General features: G+C 33.3%; 1 protein-coding gene and 1 pseudogene across 2 annotated transcripts in view; both read left to right on the plus strand.

The window, feature by feature from the left end:
- GBE1 (1,4-alpha-glucan branching enzyme 1) overlaps window positions 1-25,133 on the plus strand; it is a 271,257-nt gene that overhangs the window by 139,597 nt on the left and 106,527 nt on the right. The gene's annotated exons all lie outside the window — the stretch shown is intronic.
- Window positions 6,657-8,300, plus strand: LOC105705539 (protein SET-like; annotated as a pseudogene).

The raw sequence follows: 25,133 nt of genomic DNA on the forward strand, positions 1-25,133 counted from the left end.
ATGGTGCTGAACGTCTGCAAAATATTATTGTTAATCTTTTTATAGGGCAGAGACATGTTAAATATATCAATATTATTGATGATTTTACCAGAGATCCCTTTTGAAAAATAAATGAATGACAATTACATGTTCTTTGAAGTAGATGACAAAATTATATGGTAATTTTTTACATGTTTGCATTATTTTGATATAATTTAAAGAGTCATCTTTTAGAAAGAATCTCATACATGAATTTAAAGATTTCCAAAATTATATTAGGTATGGTATTTCTTCTCTGGGTGTGTAGCAGTTTTCAGGCTGAGAAAATGCCTGGTGAGTAGATTTATGAAGAGCAAATATGAGTAGAGAAACATCAATACCTCTAGCTATAGTCTTAATTTTTCAAGTAAGTATACAAGTAACTAAGTAATTCTCCTTTTTCAAGGACTTACTCCACATGTGAAAAATGAAGATTGGCCTAAATTCATTTCTAACTTCTTTATACAAAGGGAGATTCAGGATAGGATATACATCCTCAATGAAATTTTTCAACTATAAGAGAAAAGTGAAGCAAAAATTCCAAGGTGACTTGGAATGTGAGAAAACAAGTCCTGATTTAGAATGTTGAAGGCAAAAGAAACTCCTCACTGCTATTCAAAGTTCGTTCCTCTGTTACCTAAAAATTAACATGATAAATGATTCTTCTCAAAGGGATCTTGTAGAATCATGGAGTGTGGAGTGAGTTTTCTGAGGTCAACTAGGGATCACTTCTTTACACAGATTTTTTATGGTGTCTAATATTCTGCAAGCCTTTTGGAAAACAATTTGACAGTACTTAGGTTAAAAAGTACTAGATCATGATCATTGAATTATTAAATATAAGGTGATTTATTCTAAGGCTGTAGGCCTACTATAAGTTACAAATACTTTGTACATTAAGATATTCCTTTCAAGTTTATTAATTAGAAAACAGTGAAGATATTGTTCTAGAATGTTGATAATTAAGACATTCTCAGATGAAAGAAAACTAAGAAAATTTCTTGCTAGCAGACTTATTCTAGAATGGCTAATGGAAGGTCCATGAAATAGAAAAGGAAAAATAGAAAGAGGTAAATACAATAAAGTTTCCTTCTCTTTAACTTTTAACTTATGTCACTGTGCAGATGTAACTGGGTTACGGGACAGGATGGGGCTAGGCTCCCCAACCCCATTTGACGTGCCCAAAGTTCTTGGCCTCTCTTTGCCCCAAGAATGGGGAACGGGCCCTGGAAGCACGGTGAGCTTACAGTTCAAGTAAATGTCAGACCCAAAGATTTTTAGCAGAAAGCGTTTCATTAGGCAGAGAGAGAGAGACAAAGAGAGAAAGCTCCCATGCTGCCGTGGGAGGGGAATCTGAAGGGGATATCTGCACAGGGACAGAGGGAAAAACAGCTCCCACATTGTTGTGGGAGGGGATCCCACAGAGGGAAATCAGTGCAGGTAAGGTGCAGTGGAGTTTTAACTTTTAGTTTTTCATGCCCTGTTCATGTTCTTGTCCAATGAGAGGAGTTCTTTCAAACTTTTTCTGGAGTGATTGATCTTCGACTCTGATGATGTTGGATAGGCTGTCCGGCTCAGAACAGAGGTCCTTCCTCCCAGAGCTTTTCACGAACTTTTTTTTTTTTATAATAAAGAGCACACCTGAAATTTTACCTAGCCTGTGAGGCAGGAAAGTTAGACAAAGAACTCTAGGTTCCCAGATGGGGAGGTGGACGGAGGCATGGCACTAGGAAGTTCTTGCCTTTGAAACCACACCCCTATGGACCCAGGAAGGGTGGTTAACATAGTCCCTCACAGACATCAAAATAATAGTAAAAGAATACTAGGAGTAATTTTATATACATACATTTGGTAACTTAGATGAAACGGATCTATTTCTAAAAAAAAAAAAACAAAAAAAAAACACTACCACAACTCACTGAATAACCTGTAACTATTAATGAAATTTAAGTTGTAATTTAAAAGCAAGCAACGTAGGAAAATCTACATGTACAAGTGTTTTCAATGGATAATTTTCTAAAATATTTGAAGAAGAATTCACATTAATTTAATATAGTTTCTTCCAGAAAAGAGAGAAAGAAGGAACACTAATTCATTTTATGAAGCCAGTATTGCCCTGATATTAGAACCAGATGAAGAATAATAATAAGAAAATAACTACAGGTCAATGTTCCTCATGAATGTAGATGCAAAATTCTTAATAAGATATTAGAAAATACAATTCAGCAATATATAAAAAGAATTATACACCATAACCAAGTAGGGTTTATTCTAGAGATGTTAAGCTTGCTTTGTATTTAAAATCCTAACATAGTAACAGGCTAAAGAAGAAAACAATTATATTAGTTGATGAAGAAAATGTATTTTGTCAACTTAAACAACAATTTGAAATAAAATGGCTCAGAGTAATAGGAATAGAGGGGAACTACCAAAACTTAATAAAAAAAGATCTATTAAAAACTGAAATGTAACGATATGCTTAGTGGCTAAAGTCTAAATTCTTTCTTTCTAACTTTGGGAACAAGGCAACGATGTCCATTATTACCATTCTTATTTAGCACAGTGGTGGAAATTTTGGTTAATGAAATAAAGCCAAGGGTAAAAAAAAAGGAAATAAGACAGAGAGATCAGAATGGAGAATGAATAAATAAAACTTTCTTCTTTGTGGTTGACATGATAGTATATATATATAATATAGCAAATACCAAGGAATCTAAACAAAACCCCTCCAGAATTTAATAAATGAGATGAGCAGGGTTGCAGAACATAAGAAAAATATTAAAAAAGCAATTGTATTCCTATATACTAGTAATGAACATATGGTTATTAAAATAAAAAAATGCATATTTACAAACACTTGTTCTCTCTCTCATTCTCTCTTTTGTTCCCTACATCCCTCCCTCCATGTTTTTTTCTTTCTTATAAGAAATAGGTGTAAATCGAATCAAATATGTACAGATATGTATGATGAAAACTATAAAACACTGATGAAAGAAAATTTTAATAAACGGAGGTGTACACTGTATTCATAGATTGGACAACTCAAAGTAGGAAAGATGTCATTTCTCTCTAAATAAAAAGCTGTTAAGACAATTCTTATCAAAATCTTGAAATATATTTTTATAGGTATAGACATAGAGATTATTTCAAAAATATATGGGAAGACAAACAATTGGAACACTTAAAACAATCTTGTAAAATTGGACACCTAAAACAATCTTGTAAAAGTGGAATAAAGTGGGAGGAATCAGTCTCCCCAATTTTAAGACTTACATAGTTACAGTAATCAAGGCTATAGGGTATCAGTGGAGGGATAGACACACAAATTGATGGAACAGAATAGACACCCCAGAAATAGACGTACACAAATATACACGGGTGATTTTGACAAAAGTATGAAAGCATTTCAGTGGAGCAATGGTAGACTTTTCAACAAATGATTCCAAAGCTGTTGGACATCCATAGAAATAAACTTCAACCTAAATTTTCTACCTTATGCAAAAGTTAACTAAAAATAGATCATGGATTAACATGTAAATTGTAAAACTGGAATAATTTTAGAAAAATAAAACTGGAGAACATCTTCAGCTGTAAGGGTAAAGAGTTCTTAGAGTTGACACAGAATACAGTCAGTACAAGGAAAAATTGATAAATTGGACTACATTGTTAACAAGTTCTTGTTAAGATGATGAAATGACAAGCTACGAACTCAGAGAAAATATTTGCAAAGCACGTATCCAAAGAGGTCTCAAATCCAAAATATATAAATTTATCAAAATGCCACAGTTAAAAGAATTATAAAATGGTGAGATGACAGAATATATAGATGCCCAGTAAGCAGATGAAATTATATTCAGCATCATTAGGGAAATGCAAACTACAACTACAATGAGATACCACTACATCTCTATCAGACTGCTAAAATAAAAGGAGTGACTACACGAAATGCTGGTGAGGATTCAAGAAGACTGGATCATTCCTGGTGTGCATGTAAAATGCTATAATCACCCTGTGAAACATCATAGTAGTTTCTTGTAAAACTAAATTATGCAACTATCATACATGCCAGCAAACAATTGCACTCCTGAGTATGTATTCCAAATAAATTAAAATTTTTTCACACGAAAACGTATACTTAAATGTTAATAGCAACTTTATTCATCATAGCCAGTACCTGAAAACAACCCAGTTTTCCTTCAGTATATTAAGCAGGGTGTAGCACATCCATACTATGAAGTACTACTCATCAATAAAAATGAGTAGTCTATTAATACACACAGTAACTTGAATGAATCTCCAGAGGATTGTGTGGAGTAGCAAAAACTCATCCTAAAAGGGACATACTCTGTTTTGTTTAATTCCATTTAGATATCATTCTCGTAGAGACAAAGAAATAGAGAAGAAATTAGTGTTTTCCAGGACTAAGGATAGTGGTGAGAAAGCAGGAGTCCTATGGATGTGACTATGAACGCATAAGAAGAATATTCCTTCTAGTGATACAATTGTTCTGTATCTTGACTGTATTGATGCCAATATCCTGGATGTAATATTGTACCATAGTTTTCCAGATGTTACTAGGGGAAAGTGGGTAAAGTGAACACAGTACCTCTCTATATAATTTCTCATAACTGCATATAAATCTACAGCCCTCTCAAGATAAAAAGTTTAATAATTTTTTTGTATAGGAATTCTAAAACAGCTGGAAGAAAATATACCCAAGATTAATAATTATTTAAGTATTCCCTCTTAGTGACATTTGGCATTAGTCTTCATTTTCAAAAACCTATTGACATAGCTAATAAGTTTTCAAATAGATTCTTTGTTATTAAAACAAAACAAAAATCTTTTTTTTTAGAAAAAAGTCTCATTCTGTAACATAGGCTGGAGTACAGTGGTGTGATCACAGCTCACTGTCACCTTGAGCTCCTAGGCCCTGGGTTCAAATGATTCTCCCACCTCCGTCTCCCAAATAGCTGGAACCACAGGAAACCACAGGCGCATGCCATTAGATGTAGCTAATTTTTCTTTTATTTTCATAGAAAATAAATCTCAAATTCCTGGGCTCAAGCAATAACCCCTGCCTCTACCTCCCACAGTGTTGGGATTGTAGGCATGAGCCACTGTGTCTGACCTCAAATGGATTCTTAAAGAGCAACTTGTATTTCAGTTTAGTCAAATCAGGGACATCTGCTGCTTATGCAGTCACTTAGAACGTCAGTGCCAATTAAGAACATTTTAATTCAGAACTAATCTTCAATTTCAGAGTTCAGAAATTATGGTAGGATTTTTTCCCCTTAGATTGAGATGGGGGGCCACACTAAATTTATAGAGAAAGATATTTAAAAATTTTTTGATTTAATATTAGATGAGATATATGCTTTAAAAGCAATTGTGAGCCAGCAGTAGTGCTGTGTATCTGTAGTCCCAACTACTTGGGAGACTGAGGCAGGGGATCACTTAAGCCCAGGAGTTCCAGGCTACAGTGAGCCATGATCATACCACTTACTCCAGCCTGGACAACAGAACCAGACCCTGACTCTAAAAAAAAAAAAAAATGACTCAGATTTTTGTGTTCACTGAGCAACTTACATTTGTTTGTTCCAGAGTTAGTGAATACAATAAGTTATTTTAAGTGTTGTGTGTGTGTGTGTGTATACACATTTAGTTTTATTGTAACACAGCAATCTCTACACTTTCAGTGTTAAAACTGAACATCATCTTTCCTTTCCAGTGAAACAAAAAGAAAATTTAAAAATAAACAGGAACAAAATTACAATAGAGAATGTCAATAGCAAATAAGATCCTACACATTCTGCTAATTTCCCCATTGAGTGGCAGGGCACAAGTCATCATTAGGAGAGGATTTATTTTAAAAGTGTCATCTTAAACTGCAAGAATGTCTGTCAAATATCACAATTAAACATGCCAAAGGAGAAACCATGTTGTCAAAATGCCAACTTAACCCATCCAGACATCTCAAATCCACCCTTTGCTGACCTTCTATAACCCCATTTTTTTAAGTTTTTTTTTTTTTTTTTTTTAAAGGAGAAAGTAGACAGATACATGTTGGTATATGCTAATTGTCCATATTCACATAGAGACCCAGTGTACTCTCTGAGCCCAATATACAGAGAAAGGAGGAAAAAAGCTAGAATTCTGTGTACTACTACACAGGGGCCTTGCACCCTCCAGCTTCCAGCAGAGCAAAGGGAGCAGATTTTTCTTTTTTCCCACAAAGCTCAGTGGTGTTGATTCCGTGCAGTTTTTGTTCAGACAGGAAGGGATAAAAATGAATTTCAAACAAAGGGATAGAGACTCATTTTCAGTTGTATTTTCCTCAAGGTATTTCCCCCAAATAAGTTGAGAACCATGGTCTAGAGAAAAGAGACCTCAAGAACAGGGCAACTGAGCACAAGAGGAGAAGGAAGACTGCAACTTGCTCCCAGGGACTGGAGAAAATTTTTACAAAGGAAGGTTGGAATCCATCAGTGTTCTATTAGTCATCTTCTCCTTCATCCTCCTCTTCTTCCTCTCCTTCATCATCATCTTCATCTTTATCCACTTCTTCATCAGTATCTTCTAATGCTTCCTCCTTTTCATCGTCATCATCATCTTCTCCTTCTCCTTCTTCATGATCCATGTCAGAACCAGGTAGTGCTGTAATGGGTCTGGCCACATATCATCTTTGATGACCTCTCCTAACTCATCAACACCTCCATCAGAATGATCAGTAAACCAGGTAAAGAAGCTCTGTGGACTGTCTACTGCTCTGGGACAGGAGGACATTGGCCTCAGCAGGCTTGCTGAAGAAGGGGAAAAAAAGAATTGCAAGCAGCAATTGAACGCATTGATGAAGTACAAAATGAAACAGACTAACTTAATGAACAAGCCAGTGAGGAGATTTTGAAAGTAGAACAGAAATATAACAAAATCTGATAACCACTTTTTCAGAAGAGGTCAGAATTCATTGCCCAAATTCCAGATTTTTGGGTAACAACATTTGACAACCATCTACAAGTGTCTGCACTGCTTGGGGAGGAGATGAAGAGGCACTGCATTATTAGACCAGAGTTGAAGTGACAGAATTCGAAGATATTAAATCAGATTACAGAATAGGTTTTTATTTTGATAAAAATCCATACTTTGAAAATAAAGTTCTCTCCAAAGAATTTCATCCGAATGAGAGTGGTGATTCAGCTTCAAAGTCCACCGAAATCAAATGGAAATCTGGAAGGAATTTGACAAAACTTTCAAGTCAAACACAGAATAAAGCCAGCAGGAAAAGGCAAAAAAAAAAAAAAAAAAAAAAAGCAGGAACCAGAGAGCTTCTTTAAGAGTTTTTTTAAACGAGCATTGATTTAACACTATCAGAATGGTGTGATGTTAGTAGATATGTAATCCTGATAAAGTAAATGTCTTATGAACCATTCCTGCCTAAAAAGTTTTATTCCTATAATTTGAAAGTTTGCATTCTTAAACTAGTGTTTGTTTCTTCCCACCACTGCTAATTAGTACTGATTAATGCATATTACTAAGACTACTCATGGTATTTGCTTTTACTAAGCATGTCAGAAAATGCTTTTTTCCTAATAGGATTTCTCTTGAGGTTTTTCTCATGTTTCTTCAGTACATCCTGGTTTTCACAATTCAAAAACTTGTCATGTTGCTTGTGTTTGGATATTCTCTGACTCTTCATTAAAAAAGCATTTGTAAATTATGTTTTAGTTACATTTATTTCTTCTACTAACTAATGCTATTCGTTATATGCTAGTATTTTACTTTGAGATGTTCTCTTGATCAATTTGAGAGCTGTTTCATTATAGACGATTCTCATTCTCAGAAAAATTTAGACTCAAGACTTTGAAAGGGCCTCAATATTATAGTTTAATCTTTAGTCTTTAGCATCCCTAATTCACTTTTCCCTTAAATATCTTCAGAAGATGAAACTGATACTGTAAGATACCTCATTCCGTATTTGGATGGGTCTCTTCATTAGAAATTTTTTGTATTGAGTTTAAAACCTGTCTACCAATTTGTAACCCATGGAAGCTCACAAAGCAGATCCAATCACTTCTCTGCATAGCGTGCCTTTGAAAATTATACCGTGGGGCTTTTTGATTTCCAGAGCCTGTATTTCCATTTTCCCGCAATTGTTTTTCCTATTGCATTACTTGGTTTTGAATTCTTATTTATTAACAAACCTGAATTTGTCTGTATCCCTCTTAATTGGCATACTGAACTGAATGTACTATACCAGATGAGTTCTGACTTTTCATATCATATTTTAGTCAGAAATTTCTTAGCCATTGCCCAGTACAGGAATGCATCCACCACATTCTTGTTTGCTATTTTATACTTGAAAAGTGCAATTGTGTCAAAATACTTTCAGTGTCTTAAGATTTGGTACTGTTCTGTCTTCTAGACTCTTAAAAATAATTTCTGTACAAGGTAGCAGGGAAAAAAAAATCACTCTTTAGTGACAATGTGTGTTTTTTTTTTCTAACCTGATTTAATCTCCATTGAGAGTACTATGAAGATTACTTTTTTTTTTTTTAAGCCTCAGTATATGTCTGGCAAAATCTCAAAATCAATCATTTAATTTAAATTGGATTTCAAAAGAAGGTCACTAGATTAAATCTCCTGCTGTAGTTAGTGAATGAAGGTTTATGTTAAAGGAGGGAATGCAGACCACTTTCATGTTTTTAAGGGGCTAAATTGGGAACTTGTCAGTGTTCACAATCCAGTTCTTCAAAATTATAAAACTAAACTTGAAAGCACCCTGGTCACCTCTGACCCACTGTGGAACACAGTGCCCACCATTGAAGAGGAAAGTGGTGCAGCTCTTTTCAAGTAGAGCCACCCGCAGTCACAGGTGTTACCGCAAGCCTTGGAGCTTCAGAGAGCTGTTGCATTTTTGTTTCTGCCAGCCATTGTGATGACAATGCCTCTGAAGTTCCTGGGCCATATTCAAACCTTGTCTCTCAGAAGTCACATTAGAAATATATATGCCACCCCCAATTTCTCAAAAATTATGTTCTCTTTCCTGTTTTAATAATATAATTAACCTTCAAAGAGGTCTTTTCTTATAAAGTGTTTATGGATTATGAGAAACAAATGTAGAACTTTTGTCTATGAACATGGACAAAATTTTATTCATGAGAATATATTTGTCTTCAACTACTTAGTCCTGTTTCAACTTTAAAAGAGATGCTTTACAGTTTATTGTAAAACTGCAAGCGTCTGTAAAACAAAGCATTCTTAAAATAATTCATTGATTAATGTGCTATGTATCCTTGGATGATGATAAGGAGAGTTGCTGACTTAGTACTGCTATTGCTCTAGGGAAGAAGTTAAAATTTGAACCAATAGGCCAGAATGTGGCATCATAATAGTTGGAAAAGTAAGATAATTTTGAGAAGACTTTATACTTTAGAGCAATACTAATTTTTGTGTAATCCATTATTTTCTTGACACTTTCACATGATTCTGTGCCTATTGCATTATTTACTCACATTTATATCTTTATTGATTTTTAATGCCCTGTTAATCTTTTCCCCTCATTTATCCCTCATGTAACTGGTTGTGAATAAATTTGAATCACATTTTTATGTTAGTAACAAGTCTGAGTGCCAAATTTGAGCTTTATTGTGAGCAATTTATATGTTTACAACCTCTAACATCTGCACTAAAATTATCTAATACTGTAGTTCTTTCCAAAATACGTTTGACCATTTGCAACCAACAATATCAACAGTGAAACACATTGTAAAAGTAACTAATAAATCAAGAGAGAGCATTTGTGAATAAGTGGGCTCCAGAAAACACAAGTTTAGGAGGATTACCATGAAGTCCCTGAGCTGCTCATGGCAACATCCAAAGCTTTAACTTCACTAATATATCAATAACAAGCAAAATAACAAAAGAAAGCAAGAAAGCAAAAACAAAACAAAAATCCTAGGAAGAAAACATTAGAAAATAAGATATTAGAAGTATAAGAATGTATTTATCTCTAATCGTTGGCATATTTTCTGTGTCTGAGAGTAAAATCTGGCTTTAAAGGTTTTTTTTTGTCTTTGAGCAGTGTTTTTGAGGGTAGAGAGACAGAGAGATGTAGACTGGTATTCCAGTCCTTCACTTGTTTGCCCAAGTGATTTTGGAAAATTACTTAACATCTGTTTAAGTTTCCTCATCAGTAATTAGAGGATAATAACCCCTAAAAGGGGCTCAGGATACGTCGCCCCAAAATTGGCCGTATTGGCATATTATTGGTTTTGAGATTTCAGTTAAAGGCACTTGAAAAACAGGTGCAAGAAGGACACTTTCATTCTCCCTTTTTCTTCCTGAAAGCAGATGTAACTCCTATGTAAGAGCTGCCCTCCCAATGCTAGGAGGAAAGAAATGTTCTCATCACCAGAGACGGCACTAGAGGATTCCGCACAAACAGACCTCGTTAAAAATAACTCTACTCGTTTTGTTACTTTTCCATATTTGTGATTCTAACATTCAGGTTTTGCTACTTCTTTGAGTCGGCATTTCCTTATGAAGGTTCTTACTTTACATAAATTTGTGTGGTTTTCTCCTATTAATCTGTCTTATGTCAATCTAATTCTTAGACCCAGCTGGAGATCCTAAGCAGTTAAAGGTAAAGGTTTTGCCTCCCCTCTACCCTACCAAAAGTGTAATGAGAAAATTAAATATGATTATATAGATAAAACACTGGACACATTATGGATTCCCAATAAAGGATAGTTTTCTCTTCTTTGTTTCAGCATGCAGATTCCCAGCAGCCAAAATGGAGAGGAAATCATCTTAAGAAGTTAACAGATGTATCATAACTGACAGTTATTATTGCATGTAATGCATTGTTTGGGGGTCATTGAATAATGTTGTAGGAAGTGTTCACAATGACAGTTCTACATGTCAGTGAAATAGCAAATATCACAAATGTATTCCATGACCTTTAGTGAAGGTTGAAAGAGGTTTTGAAAACGTAGTTTAGTAGGGCTTTTCTGAAAAGGAGAAAGATAGTGTTGCACAAATAAGTGGCTTTTCTAAATGCCTGATTTAATCAAATAATAACATTCAGAATTTATATTTCTTAAATAAAATACTTCTCAAGAATGGTTTTCAATGGAAGAAGCACAGTGGATTTAACTAGATGGTACTTCCCCTTTGTTTTTTTGTGCAAAGGTACTGACATATGGCATAGCTCTTAAGCAGAGATTACAGAGGAGAAGGTGGTAGGGTTGAGGTTGCATATTCCCTCTTTTTGGAAATAAGTGGTTTGGCATTGGAACGTTGAACACTGACTGAGAAAACCCTTGATGGTTATATGAATAGTGACATGCTGACATTCTGAAAGAGAACATCAAATTCAGTGAGTATCCAATTTAGTGACTTTCAACAGCATGAATTTTGGTAAAAGTAGATTTAGTTCTAAGGGATTTATGGGACTAATACGCAATTAATCATAGATGAACAGGAGCATAACATTTCTTATGTAAACTTGGCTCTTCTTATCTGTGACCTTCATTTATCTATACTTTTTACGCTGTCCTACAATAAAATTTAGAAATTAATAACAAATACAAAAAAGTAATAAATGATAAAAATTCTAACACAAACGTTGAATTAAAATAAAGCTTAAGTTTTGGGAAATTCAATTAGAAAAGATTTAAGAAAAAAAGAATTAAATAGTTATCAGTTGCAAAATGGATGACATTTTAGACTTGACTAAGGTCAAATTAAATGATTTTTAAACTGGGAAAACATTTTGACAAAATTACATAAACAGGGTAACAGTATGCAGAAGAAGTTAAAGATTAAAATACATTTTAAATTAAAATAATAATTAGCAGAATTAATTGCCATACTTATTTTGTTTTTGTTGTTTTTGTTATTTTGTTGTTGTTTCTGAGATGGAGTCTAGCTTTGTTGCCAGGCTGTAGTGTAGTGGCATAATCTTGGCTCACTGCAACCTCTGATTCCTGGGTTCAAGTGATTCTCCTGTCTCAGCCTCCCAAGTAGCTAGAATTACAGGTACACACCACCATGCCCAACTAATTTTTGTATTTTTAGTAGAGACGAGGTTTCACTATGTAGGCCATGATGGTCCTGATCTCCTGGCCTTGTGATCCACCTGCCTCAGCCTCCCAAGGTGCTGGGATTACAGGTGTGAGTCATCGTGCCTGGACTTGACATATTTACTTTTTGAGTAAACTTTATGAAGAGCTTAAACAATAGTTTCCTCTCCACCTCACTCTCATTTTTAGACAGCCAACAGCTATCAGTTATAAAAAGAAAACTAATGTTTCTACTTTTTAAAATAAAATAACAAGACACTGTGAATTTAATGAATTCCATGAGGTCTAAGCAACTTTTTCTTCTTTTCTGTGCATGATTTACCAAAATAAAGTGAATAAAGCCATAAATGGCAATATGGTATAGCCTGCAGAACATGATATGTCTCATTCATTTCCCTAATATTTACGGTGGAGTTTCTGAGCACCAGACAAGCTGCTAGGCTTTGGGAATACATCAGCAACTAAATAAACATGACATCTGTACTTGTACAGCATAGATTTATTATATTGAGGAAGATTGATAATGAATTTTTAAAATGCTATATAATAGCACATAACTTAATAACAATAAACCAATAAAAGATCATAGTATCACATAAATGCTAAGCAAAACATAACTTGGAGTGATATGGTTGGCAGAGTAACTGGGTATCCAGAGAAGTCCTCTAAAAGAACATATTTGTGTGATATCTGATTGACATTTGGTCTGGGGTCTGACTCAAGGATAGAGAATTCTAGGCAGAGAGAATAGCTGGTAAGATGTACCTATGGCTAAAATGAGCTTGTCTGTGCTTCAAGAACAGAGAAAAAGGGCACTATAGCTGGTGCGTAGTGGGAATAGTTAAAATGTTAGACTAGATCAGATTATACTGGACTTGTGTAACCAGGACTGTGAACTGGATTTTATTCCAAGTGAGGTGAGACTTTGTTAAATACCGCAGGGTCTTCCTGCCTTGGCAGGATTTTGGCCTGAGCATAAATCATTATTCTCAGTCTGGACATACACTGTACATTTGCAATGGGCATGGACATTGATGACAATGTATAGCACCTGGCTCATGGTTTTGGCAGTTCATCCTGTGTCATTATATATGAAGAAGAACCCTAAAACATTCCATGGGCTTTGCAAAGTATGTAACTTTTTAAAGAAAGGTCATTTTTAAAGCATAGACTAAATTCTCTAAATTTTATCAGATATCTTGATATTTTGGGAGCATAGACTTTTATTTCCTAGAGTCTGCATCACTAGCATTGCAAATGCAAAGTTTCTGGTAATATTTTGTTTTGTCTTTTATAAATATATCAGTTTGCCTTTAACTCTAGAATATATTTGTCTTTATTTTACCATAGAATAGCTCTTAAAATTGCCGTCAAGCAGCAGATATATGTAGTAGTTAGCAGCTTTGATTCTGCAATAAGAGACCTGAGTTCTTTGGCCAGCTGTGTGGCCATATGAATGTTACATACTAACAGTGGTAAAATGAGAATTTTAATTGCAGGGGCCTGCAGCAGTATTGCTTGTGGGCCAAATGTAACTGCTGCCTGTTTTTATAAATAATGTTTTATTGAAATAAAGCCACGCCCATTCTTTTACATATTGCCTATATCCTCTTTCTCCCTACAACAACTGAATTGAGTCATGCAATATTGAGTGAGACCTTACGTGGCCACAAAATCTAAAATATTTTTTTCTAGCTCTGTACAAAAAAGTGTGCCAACCTCTATTATAATGTGCACCTTTGGGGGTTGTTGTGGGAATTACATGAAATAATTCATGCAAAGCCCTCAGTACAAGGTCTGCCATTTATTTAGTAAGCATTCAATATATATTTGCAAGTATTAGAGTTTTTACACATTCATTTCTTACTGTCAAATAATCAGGTCAAACTGACTGTCATAAATATGTACCATTTTGTGTATTTCCTTATATCTTTAGGGGTAAAGCACACAAGCTTGAGAAGTATGTTTTTAAGTAGTCATATTTTGGTGACATTTGCCCATTTCTGCATTAATAACATATCTGGATGATGGAAGTCCTATTTTGGCCACTAATTTATCTGTGATACAGATCTTATGAATTATATATATGTAAAAGTTTTTGGTTATATTACAGCAATATGGGTAGATTGTTAAATTAATCATTGCAGAACCCTTTGAAAATCTAGGCAGCAATGTGCAAATGCAAAATTTATAACTGGAGCAAACAAAAAGAAGCTGATGATTCCTTAAGGATACTGATGTTTTTGTGATTTCTTCCTTTTGTTGTCATCACCAGAGATTTATATTACATTTAGGGAAATTTTCAATATTTAATCATAAGCATTTTTATTCCAATGTAGGCCATACATTCGGGCCAATATGAACTTACTCTCACTAGAGGCTGGCCATATTTCTTTTCAGATTTTTTAAAAAATTGAGGTATATGCTTGCATGAATGCCCATATGTGTAAAAACTTCTAATAAACAATGGGGAAAGATGATAGGTGAAGAGTTTAATGATTTTACTTCTTATAGTGTAAACACGCTGTAAAATGTCTCTAAAGAGAAATTGTAAACTGTGGGAGGAAAGGAAGAAAGTAAGATAAAAATCTTTTATTTGAACATTTCAATTAAATAACTTCTTATTTAGTTTTCTCATGAAAATACCACTATTACAGGTTTCCAAAAAGTATCATAATCATTGCTTATGTGCCTTTATTTTAGTGAAGAGTTTTGTTGTTCTTGTCAGTTCCATTTCCAATGACTATGAAAACAGTATTTAACTTTATATATTACTTTTCAGTTTGTTTATTTTTACTGCTTCAGAGTTAATATTGAATTTAAAAGATAAGTTAATCCCAGCAATTTGGGAGGCCAAGGTGGGCAGATTGCTTGAGCCCAGGTGTTCAAGACTAGGCTAAGCAATGTGACAAAATTCTGGGTCTACAAATATACAAAAATTAACCTGGCATGGTGGTGCACCCCCATCATTCCAGCTATCCGGGGTCTGATGTGGGAGGGTAACTTGATCCCAGTAGGTCCAGGCTGCAGTGAGTTGAGATGGTGACACTGCACATCAGCCTGGGAAGAAAGTGAGACTCTCTCCAAAAATAAAAATAAAAATAAAAAATAAAAGTTAATATTTTATTATGTAGGTATCTTAGCTTGCTTTCTATGTATGTTATTAATTTAGTTCAGGTCAGTTTTTTAAAGCTAATATAAAGGAAAGGTGTAAGATACGGTTCTTAACATTTAGACAATAATTTATGATTAAATTGAGAAAACAGGACTTAACTTGCGTGAACCAGTTTGTGTCTTTGTTGTCTCTCACATGGCATTAATGTAAGAAACAGGAAGATCTTGTGAACCTTGTGCTGGGCTTTCTGTTGGGATTGTGGAATGTGATGCTGGTTGGTTTTGGTTTTATAATATTTTTGAGCATGGATGTCATTTTTTTCAGGCTATTAGTCTATTGTTGTCTAAGGCACATTTAATGTCATAAACCTTTGTATCTGTATTCTAGTAGAATATAGTGAAATCATTCAAATTATTTAGTCTGTATGCTAAAATTCAGAAATGTTGATCTTGAATTAATCCTTAAATTTAAATTTATAGGCCAAGCACAGTGGTTTATGCCTGTAATCCCAACACTTTGGGAAACCGAGGCGGGCATTAAAGTCAGGAGTTCAATACCAGCCTGGCCAATATGGTGAAACTCCATCTCTACTAAAAATACAAAAGAATAGCTTGGCATGGTGGGGAGCACCTGTAATCCCAGCTACTCGAAAGGCTGAGGCAAGAGAATCTCTTGAACCCAGGAGGTGAAGGTTGCAGTAAGTCAAGATCGCACCACTGCACTCCAGGCTCGGCAACAGAGAGAAACTGTCATAATATAAAATAAAATAAAAAATATGTAAGATGGAGAGCAAATAATCTAGTACTCTTTTAAAAAATTATCACACTGATGTTCAGAGAGATTATGAATTAATATACTGATTTTTGCAAAATTGGCTAGAACATAATTTTCTTGACTCCCAATTCAGTGTTATTTCATTGTATATTATACATACTTAATTTTCATTAAATGAAGTATGACATAATTTTCTCACAAAATTCATCACATCAGAGTACCTGATATCTTTATTTTTGCAAAATCGTATATGAATGTGTATATTTAATGAATTACAAGCAATTGCTACTATAGTTTGACAGGCTTTTACTTTTGCTTCTGCAATCAAAACTAAGAAGGAACAGCGGCTAAGAAAGAGGAAAGGGAGAGAGGAGAAGAAGTTAGAAGAGGAAAAAGGAAGGAATAAGAATAAGAGGCCATATGGAGAGCTAGTTTAGAAATTGAGGAGCCATAGGTAGTAAGGAGGAAAAGATCACATTCTCAAAGCAGGGAGTGAGCAGAGTATGAGTTGAAGAGGACAAGAATTGGGGCATGAATCAACCAAGAAAAGATGAGACTTGGTACAGAAGGAGTATCAAGTGGGAAGTTCTAGATATGCATACTGCTAGAAAGACTGTCTCAAAAGTATTCTTTAAATAGAAAAAATCTGGAGAAATGTGATTAAAACAAGAAAGAATAGTTAAGCACTATGTGGGGTGTCAGTCACATAAAATTAACACATACAGAAAAATGTTATTTTATTATTTCTTCTTCCTTTCTTCCTTTTGTTTCTGAATGTTTCTATCCCTCTGAAATTTGTACGTTGGAATTCTAATCTCTAAGGTGGTGATATTAGGAGGTAGGGCCTTTGGAAGGGCTTCACACTCTGAATGGATTAGTGCCCTTAGAAAAGGGACCCCAGAGAGCTTCCTCACTCTCTTTCTACCATGTGCAGATACAGTGACAAGTGGGTACCAGAATCTGACCATGCTGGCACCCTGATTTTGGACTTCCATCCTCCAGAACTATGAGGAACAAGTTTCTGTTGTCTATAATCTACCCTGTCTATGACAATTTGATATAGGAGCTTGAACTAAGATGATTAATTTAATAGATGCCTTTCCAAAAAATCTAATTTTGTTGACCATGTTGAATCTGTCTTTAAAGGAAGTCCTATGTTAAAGATTACACTAGTGAACTGATAGTATGCAATAAAAATATATTCCTGCTGTGCCTGTCAAAAGTGGATTGGGGGCTTTTCTGAACTAATGTAAGGTTATTTCCAATAACTTTGAATGAGTGTTATATATGGGCTTCAGCTTTCACTATCACTTTCTGAGAAGCTTACTTCACTTCCTCAGAGTAGATTAACTGTTTCTCTCTCAATACAGTCTCATACCACCGTATTTATTCTTTGTGTTATTAATTGCTATTGTAATTAAATGTGTTTGTGTTAGTAGTTGTAAAATGTCTGTTTCTCCTGTTAAACTCTAAACTCCACACAAATTGATGTTTTGTATTTGCTATTCATGGCTGTGTACCCAGCACCTGGCATTGTGCCTGGTACAAAGCAGTACTTAAGAAATGCATTTTCAGTGTACAAATAGGTAAATAAAATACAACTCTGGGAAAAATAAATGCTGAATTTTAAAAAAGGATTATTTAGCTTTGATATTAGCTAAAACATGCTTATCTTTATGATTTATTTCAGTGTAAAAAAATCACAACTAATAGAACACATTGATATAGTCATAAATGCAATTTATATGTAATATTTAAACAAATATTCAAAATGTGTTTATTATTTAATAGGAACTCTCATTGATTGGCACTATATCAAACACTGCCATGACGTTATATCCATTTCATTTAATCTCCATTCAGGAGGGTGCAGAAATATCTTCCATTTTACATTGTGGAAAACCAAGGCTTAGAGAAGATTAACTAATACAACTAGTATGACCACATATTAAAATTATGGATATGTAGGAATTACAAGGTTTAAAAAATGTTGTACCAGGGAAATTGCCAAAAACAAGAAATAATTTTTAATGTAGTCATGCTAAATATAGAATATAAAATTGTAGTTAAGAGGTGTGGTTTCAGATTCAAAAGGTTGAGTTGCACCTGTTCCTATTACTTGAGTGACCTGTACACTATTTTTTAACTTTTCTAAACCTCAGTTTTCCAAACCACATAATACCATATCACAGCCTTATTAAATGAGGCTGTATAATATGGGGAGTCTGAAAGCTAGTAGACACTTTGGTGGCTTTGAATTCCTTTTTCTTTTCTATATAATATCACATTTTTTTCTTTCTATTTTGGTCCACTCCAGTCAGCCCAATGAAAACTAGCTCCTTTTGCTTTTTGTTTGTGAGAATGTATCCAAATAAAATTGCAAACATATATTATTCAGCAAAGCTAGTGCAAATTTGAATACCATTGACAAGTGATATTTGAAATTTAAATATAATCAATAGCAGACCCTGTATATTTTCCTTGATTTCTCACTCCTAAAACACACACACATGAATGCATGCACACACACACACCATTCATTTTTTGAAGAGCTGTGCACCTCCATATTTTCAGCTTGCCCTCCCTCAATCGCTGTACAACTAGTTTTTTCCAGTTCATCTCCTCTCTAAAATTTTTAACCATTTTTGGTCTCAAAGTACATTGTTCCATCTTCAAAATAGCTACTATAATATTATCTTAAATATCTACATCTTTATATACATTGTAATATGGTTTTCTTTGAATATTGTCCTAACATATCATTCTGAGATGATAGTGAAGGAAAGTCCTATTATAGTGTATGTAAAATAATTATTTCACACTGGAACATAAACCAGTTCCCAGACACCTTATGTTTGTATAAGATCTTTATTCTAATTTATTTTTGATACTCATTAGAGCCAGACACCATGGCTCAGGCCTAACTGACTAAAAATAAGTAAATAAATATATACACATAATTACAAATTTAAGTGAGATAATGGGAAATTATCAAGTTGAGGAATGTATTTTTTCAATTATAAAATTATTATAGTAGCTTATTTAAATATCCTGGTTAATTTATTAGAAATAATCCAGAAGGGGGAAAAAATAAAGAGTATATTCCTTGTTAACTTTTTCAAACTTTTACCTTTAAAATAAGCTCTTTAAAAGCTGATTGCCAATTATGGTATTGATATTTTTATCATGATGTATATTACATATGTTCAAGTCACTGTAACTTATTTTGATTTGAACTAGTTATTAGATTTATTTTATAGATAAGGTAGGATTTTTTAAACTTGTTTGAAAAACATGGGTGTGTGTGTGTATGTACCTGTGTCTATATGTATGTAAAGTCATGTACCACATAACATTTTAACAAGCAACCACATAAAAGATGGTGATCTCATAAGATTACAATGCTGTGTTTTACTGTACCTTTTCTGTTTAGATACACAAATACTTACCATCGCATTACATTTGCCTCCAATATTCAGTACCGTAGCATGCTATATAGGTTGGTAGCCTAGGAGCAATAGACTATATAGCATATAGCCTAGGTATGTAGTAGTAGGCTATCCCGTCTAGGTTTGTATAGGTGTGCTCTATTAGAGGGGGTTATTTGTTCTTTTACATTTGTCTCTTTCCATCCTATCAGACCATTAGCATTCACTTTTGTTCTCACTGCTGTCAACTGTCAATTCCTACAAATAAACACACACACACACACACACACATACACACACATACACATATACATATACACACACACACTCTCTCTCACTCTTTATGTGCATACACTCACAGTCACAGACACTTCAGGTTTGCCTTTTCCTAATTTTACTTCATAGATAACCAATCTTAATAATACAAGTAAAATTAGAGAACAAGACTTGAAAATTTCTCAAGTATTTTATTTTATTGTAAAAAGCTAATTGGAATCATTTAGCCTATGAAAGCACCATATCATCCTTTTCTACTTATTTCCTAGAGAATACCTGATTGGAATGATATATAATACAAATAGAGTTAATTTTAATGAAGTATTTAATTTTAATATGCTAAGTACAATTTAGGCCTTATGGGAAAGAAAACACTTGTTAATGGATATATGTAACTGGGGCTCAGTGGATGTAATCTGATTAAACAACATATTAATTTATATAAAATAAAGTTGCACAGAATAAAATCCAGAAAATTATGTGATATTGAAAACTTCAAAACCACAATTACATTCTGAAGTTTCTGTTATTACAGATTTTTAGTAGTTGAATAACCAATTTGTTCACTAGAGTTTTGTGCTACTCGTTACATAATAGTATTTGAAATGAATATGTACAATAGCCTCCATATAATTCTTAGTATCTAAAATCCAGATATATTTTATTATTGATGAAACTGTTATCTAGTATTAGATTACTTTTTGATCATTTCAAGTTTTCTTTGAATTCCAATTGGCTGAGTTTGTAATATAATTTATATATATTATAAGCAAAACAATTTTATTTTATGTATTTATTTTTTTTTGAGATGGCGTTTTGCTCTTGTTACCCTGGCTGGAGTGCAATGGAGCGATCTCGGCTCACCTCAACCTCTGCCTCCTGGGTTCAGGCAATTCTCCTATCTCAGCTTCCTGAATAGCTGGGATTACAGGCATGTGCCACCATGCCCGGCTAATTTTTTGTATTTTTAGTAGATATGGGGTTTCACCATATTGACCAGGATGGTCTCGATCTCTTGACCTTGTGATCCCCCGCCTCGGCAAAACAATTTTATTTTTAATTGTTGGTTAATTTCATTAAAATTAAGTTGATTGATGAATTATTTTATTGTTTTAAAGTCAACCAGGTAGTTAGATGCTACCTGTTATTAAACAGTGACATTTTACCAACCCAAATGCCCACTGATGATACACCGGATAGGGAAAATGTGGCACATATACACCATGGAATACTATGCAGCCATAAAAAATGATGAGTTCATGTCCTTTGTAGGGACATTGATGAACCTGTCACTCTTAGCAAACTGACACAATAACAGAAAATCAAACACTGCATGTTCTCACTCATAGGCCGATGTTGAACAATCAGAACACATGGACACAGAGAGGGGAGCATCTCACACTGAGGTCTGTGGGGGGGAACTAGGGGAGAGACAGCGGGGGTAGGGAGTTGGGGAGGGATACCATGGGGAGAAATGCCAGATGTAGGTGATGGGGATCTATATATATATAAAGCAACATTTTAGAATATCTTCCTAAAAATATGTCATTTTTATTTTCATTTAAGGTTTTATTTGTATTTATTTTTATTTTTTTGGCATTCCATACCTTTCTCATTTTTTCTCACAATCTACTGCCTCAATTGAAATACATAGATTCAAACATGAGGGTTTTGATTTGTTGTTTTATGTTGTGCTGTTTAATATTAATTCAGCCTAAAAGCCTATGGAATATCTAAGAGGAACATGATTTTTTCCTTTTTATTTTTTTATATTTAGCCACTGCTTAGTAATGTCTCTTATTTATCAATATACAATATTAATACGTTTAGTACCATCCAGTGAACTAAGTTGCAACTTTTGGAAGTCTCAGAGGTTTTTCTGGACCACAAATAAATAGAACATTAGCAAATAAGCTTGGATTACAAAAAACTTCATTAAATAAATGTCATTACATTTGATTATAGTTGCTCACTGAGAAAATTTGTCTATGTTTTATTTCATTATAAAGATTATTGGCAGAATGTGAGACAATCAACAGTTTTTGATTTTAAGGATATTTCTTAAAAACCTTAATATTAGAATTACCTGTGTGTGACAAAATTTCTTTAATAAATCCTCGTTGCTTGATTACAGGTTGAATATTTCAGAGATCTAAGCCAATTAGAATCATGATTAGTTTGATTGCCAGAACCCTTAAATGTATGTATTATCCATCGATGTATTCAGTTTCTATTTTAGGCATCTTTGATTTAAACATTTTTTAGTGGTTTATGATTCACAGGAAAGTCAATTGCATTTCATTATTTTTTGCTATATTCTAGAGATTTTGCTTTTGCTTCAAAAAATAAATTGGGAGTGCATTAATCAATCAACTATGTGCAATGTGAATGACACAGTGCTAGTTTCTAATATATGTGTTAATTAGTTTAAGATATAAAGCTAAGAACTAAAATGGGTTACTTCTTAAACACATTCATTGTGACCCCTGAGGTATATACACATTTTTGGCATCACCTTCTAGAAGTTAGCATCTAGCTCCTCCAATTGTTCAGAAATTAGGCTCCTAGTAAGCAGCTTGTAAGGACAGGCTTTAAAAGCTATATGCCACTGGAGTAATCTAAGTTGGAACGCACCAAAGTAAAACTGTGTCTCAAATTCTACTGTATATTTCTATGAGATTCTAATAAATTGGATATATCAACTGTGTTATGGGCTGTTTGATGACATTTTGAGGTAGAAAAAGTAAATCGCCTTTTTTACTGTACTTTTTGCCAGACATTTTCATACTCTTACTCAAGGCAAACCTTTTGGTTCAGGTGATTCGGTTCATATATTACTAGAGAGCACATTGAGGGGTATTTCTAATTCAGTCTTAATCTGGAATACTTCATAACTCCTTTTTCTCTCAACACCCCAAAAAAGGAAAAATTGAATTTATGAGTTTTGAATTTGGAAATTATGAGAGGAGAAATAATATTGAACATCTTGCAGAAATCAGTATTTTCACTGGTGATGTATTCCTTAAGCTTGTTCTATTTCAAAGACAAATCTTAGATTTAGTGAACTATTTCCTTCCTGTATGAGATTATCCTTTCCATGGTCCATGTGACTCCTGGAAGGTAGGGTGTACAACAGGGTACCTCTGCGGGATGTCCTTATATACTTGGATTTTTAATGTATATCTAAGAATATTCCAATTTCTCTTGAGATCTGGGTACCTCTGAGACAAAATGATTTGGAAAGAATTTTTTTCTTTCCAGTAATGTATACTAAGAATTTTATAATTATATATGAAAAGGTTGTGCTTTTGTGCAGAACATTTAATATAGCATAACTAAGACTACTATCCTTAGAAACTGGCAGTTCATATTTTCTTACACACAAAAAAGATAGTTATTTATAAAATGCTACCCTTATAGGACTAGTTATTTTTGCATAAATGGTACTAATAATCTAGTTTTAGAAAATCTATTTAGCGGGAGAATTAATACTTTTAACTTTGGCTTTCCACTTGCAGCTACTAACTTTAAAATTTTATATTTGGCTTTTTTTCTAAATCCATTTCCTGATATTTGGTTAAAAAATAAAACTTTTCTAGATTTTGGTTCTTTACTATTTTGTTCTAGATAATTTACTCTCATCAAATTTTGTTTTTTATTTCATTAATGATTCATAAAATATAAAATAAATTTAAAAGCACTAGAAATTTGATCTATCACTTTAATCTTGTAGTTTTTAACAGACTGTTTTTTTTAGACAGTGTGTAAGAATATTTCAGAGATCTGAGAATAGAATGCATTTTTTAACCCATGAGAACTTTTTAATTATATGCTCCATTGTCACTATTGTTTCTTTTCTATCACAGGAATTTTTGTTGTTGTTCATACATGCCAAGAATCTGTCTACTAACATAGTTATTCCCAAATGTGTCCTTTTCTTTTAATATTTTAAAAACAGTTTATTTCCTCGTTTGGTCAAGAATAGAATAGATTAAATATTGTGGTAAAAGAAATCAATAGGACTTTTACTACCTTGACCTTTAATAACATCTGTCACACTAGGCAATTCTTTCTTTTCAGTGATCAAGTTACATGATTTCCATCTTCTGTTTTTCATTGAATTGCAATATAATTCATTTATTTTTTCCTTTACTTATAAGAATATATTAGTTTCAAAAAATTATTTTCAAATGATTATTTGTATGCAATTTTATTCAAGTCTTTCTGAAATTCTCATATACCAAACTTGTTACAAAATACAGATATACATTTGTGGACAGGGAACTCTGTACCTTCCTTTCAATTTTGCTGTGAATGCAAAACTCTAAAAAATAAAATTTATTAATTTAAGAAAACTATAAACAATATAGTAATTGAAATTTCTATGCAAAATTGAGTGATTTTGATCTTATACAGTTCAAAAATATCTCTTTGTTTCTATTCATGTCTTCTTGTTAAACAGGATTTCTCCCCTTAAACTATATGAATGTGCATTAATCGAAACATAAGCAAATATTACCTTCAACATTGCTTAACCTTAAAATCTTAACCTCCCCACTCCTTCTTATATCTACTAGATTGCTTGGATTTCTTTTCTTTACTTTTTTTTTTTTTAATTTAGTTAGTTTTCAAAAGTCAAAGTAACTTATTTAAAACAGTTAATTACTAACAACACTCATCTTTCCCCAAAGTTTGGATTTACAGTTCTGAAGTTAACTTTGATGACTTAATCTTCATTTATGTCAGATCACTGTTTAATATATGGAAGGTTTTAAAAATACATAAATTTCAACCAGGCTAAAGATTTGTGTACACTATTACGGAGCTTTGCCATTAAACTAAATGAGGTATTAAAGCCTTAAAACCACAGTTATAATAAGAGAGAGAACTCAACCATAACTATATGACTAAAGAAAATACTAATTGATGATGCTTTATTTTCAATTGTCCAAAACAGACTTGTTTCATGTGGTGTTTTTAATTGAGTTATACAGTTTCTTTGTTTTCCTTCTGTTTTTATGGATATGGGACTCTTTGGTAAAACTTTGTGCTTTATTCGTATGTGGTTTTTGGTAATTAGGTTTTCTTTTTTTACCTCCGCAAAACAACAGTTTAGTCAATGTAATATTGCTTACCATGTGGTTGATTTTCTTTTTTTTTAATACCGAATCATATCTGTTTGAAATTGTAGCATGAGGATATATTTTAAGCAAAAAGTCATTGAAATTACATTTTTCTACCAATAATGAAAATTCATTTTCTGAAAGGAGAAAAATCACGTAACTATGGTTATATTACATGAAAAGGCTTTTTAAAAATTCAGGGATGGATAATAGAGTTTATTCTTTTGCTTTTTTTTTGAGCACTACTATGTAGTCATCACTTCATTGGTTGCTGGGAACACAGCATTGAATAAGACAGGGTTCCTGATTTTGGAGT

Source organism: Aotus nancymaae, unplaced genomic scaffold (genome assembly GCF_030222135.1).
Source record: "Aotus nancymaae isolate 86718 unplaced genomic scaffold, 86718_ANA_hifiasm-v0.15.2.pri h1tg000022l_1, whole genome shotgun sequence".
NCBI classification, from domain to species: domain Eukaryota; kingdom Metazoa; phylum Chordata; class Mammalia; order Primates; family Aotidae; genus Aotus; species Aotus nancymaae.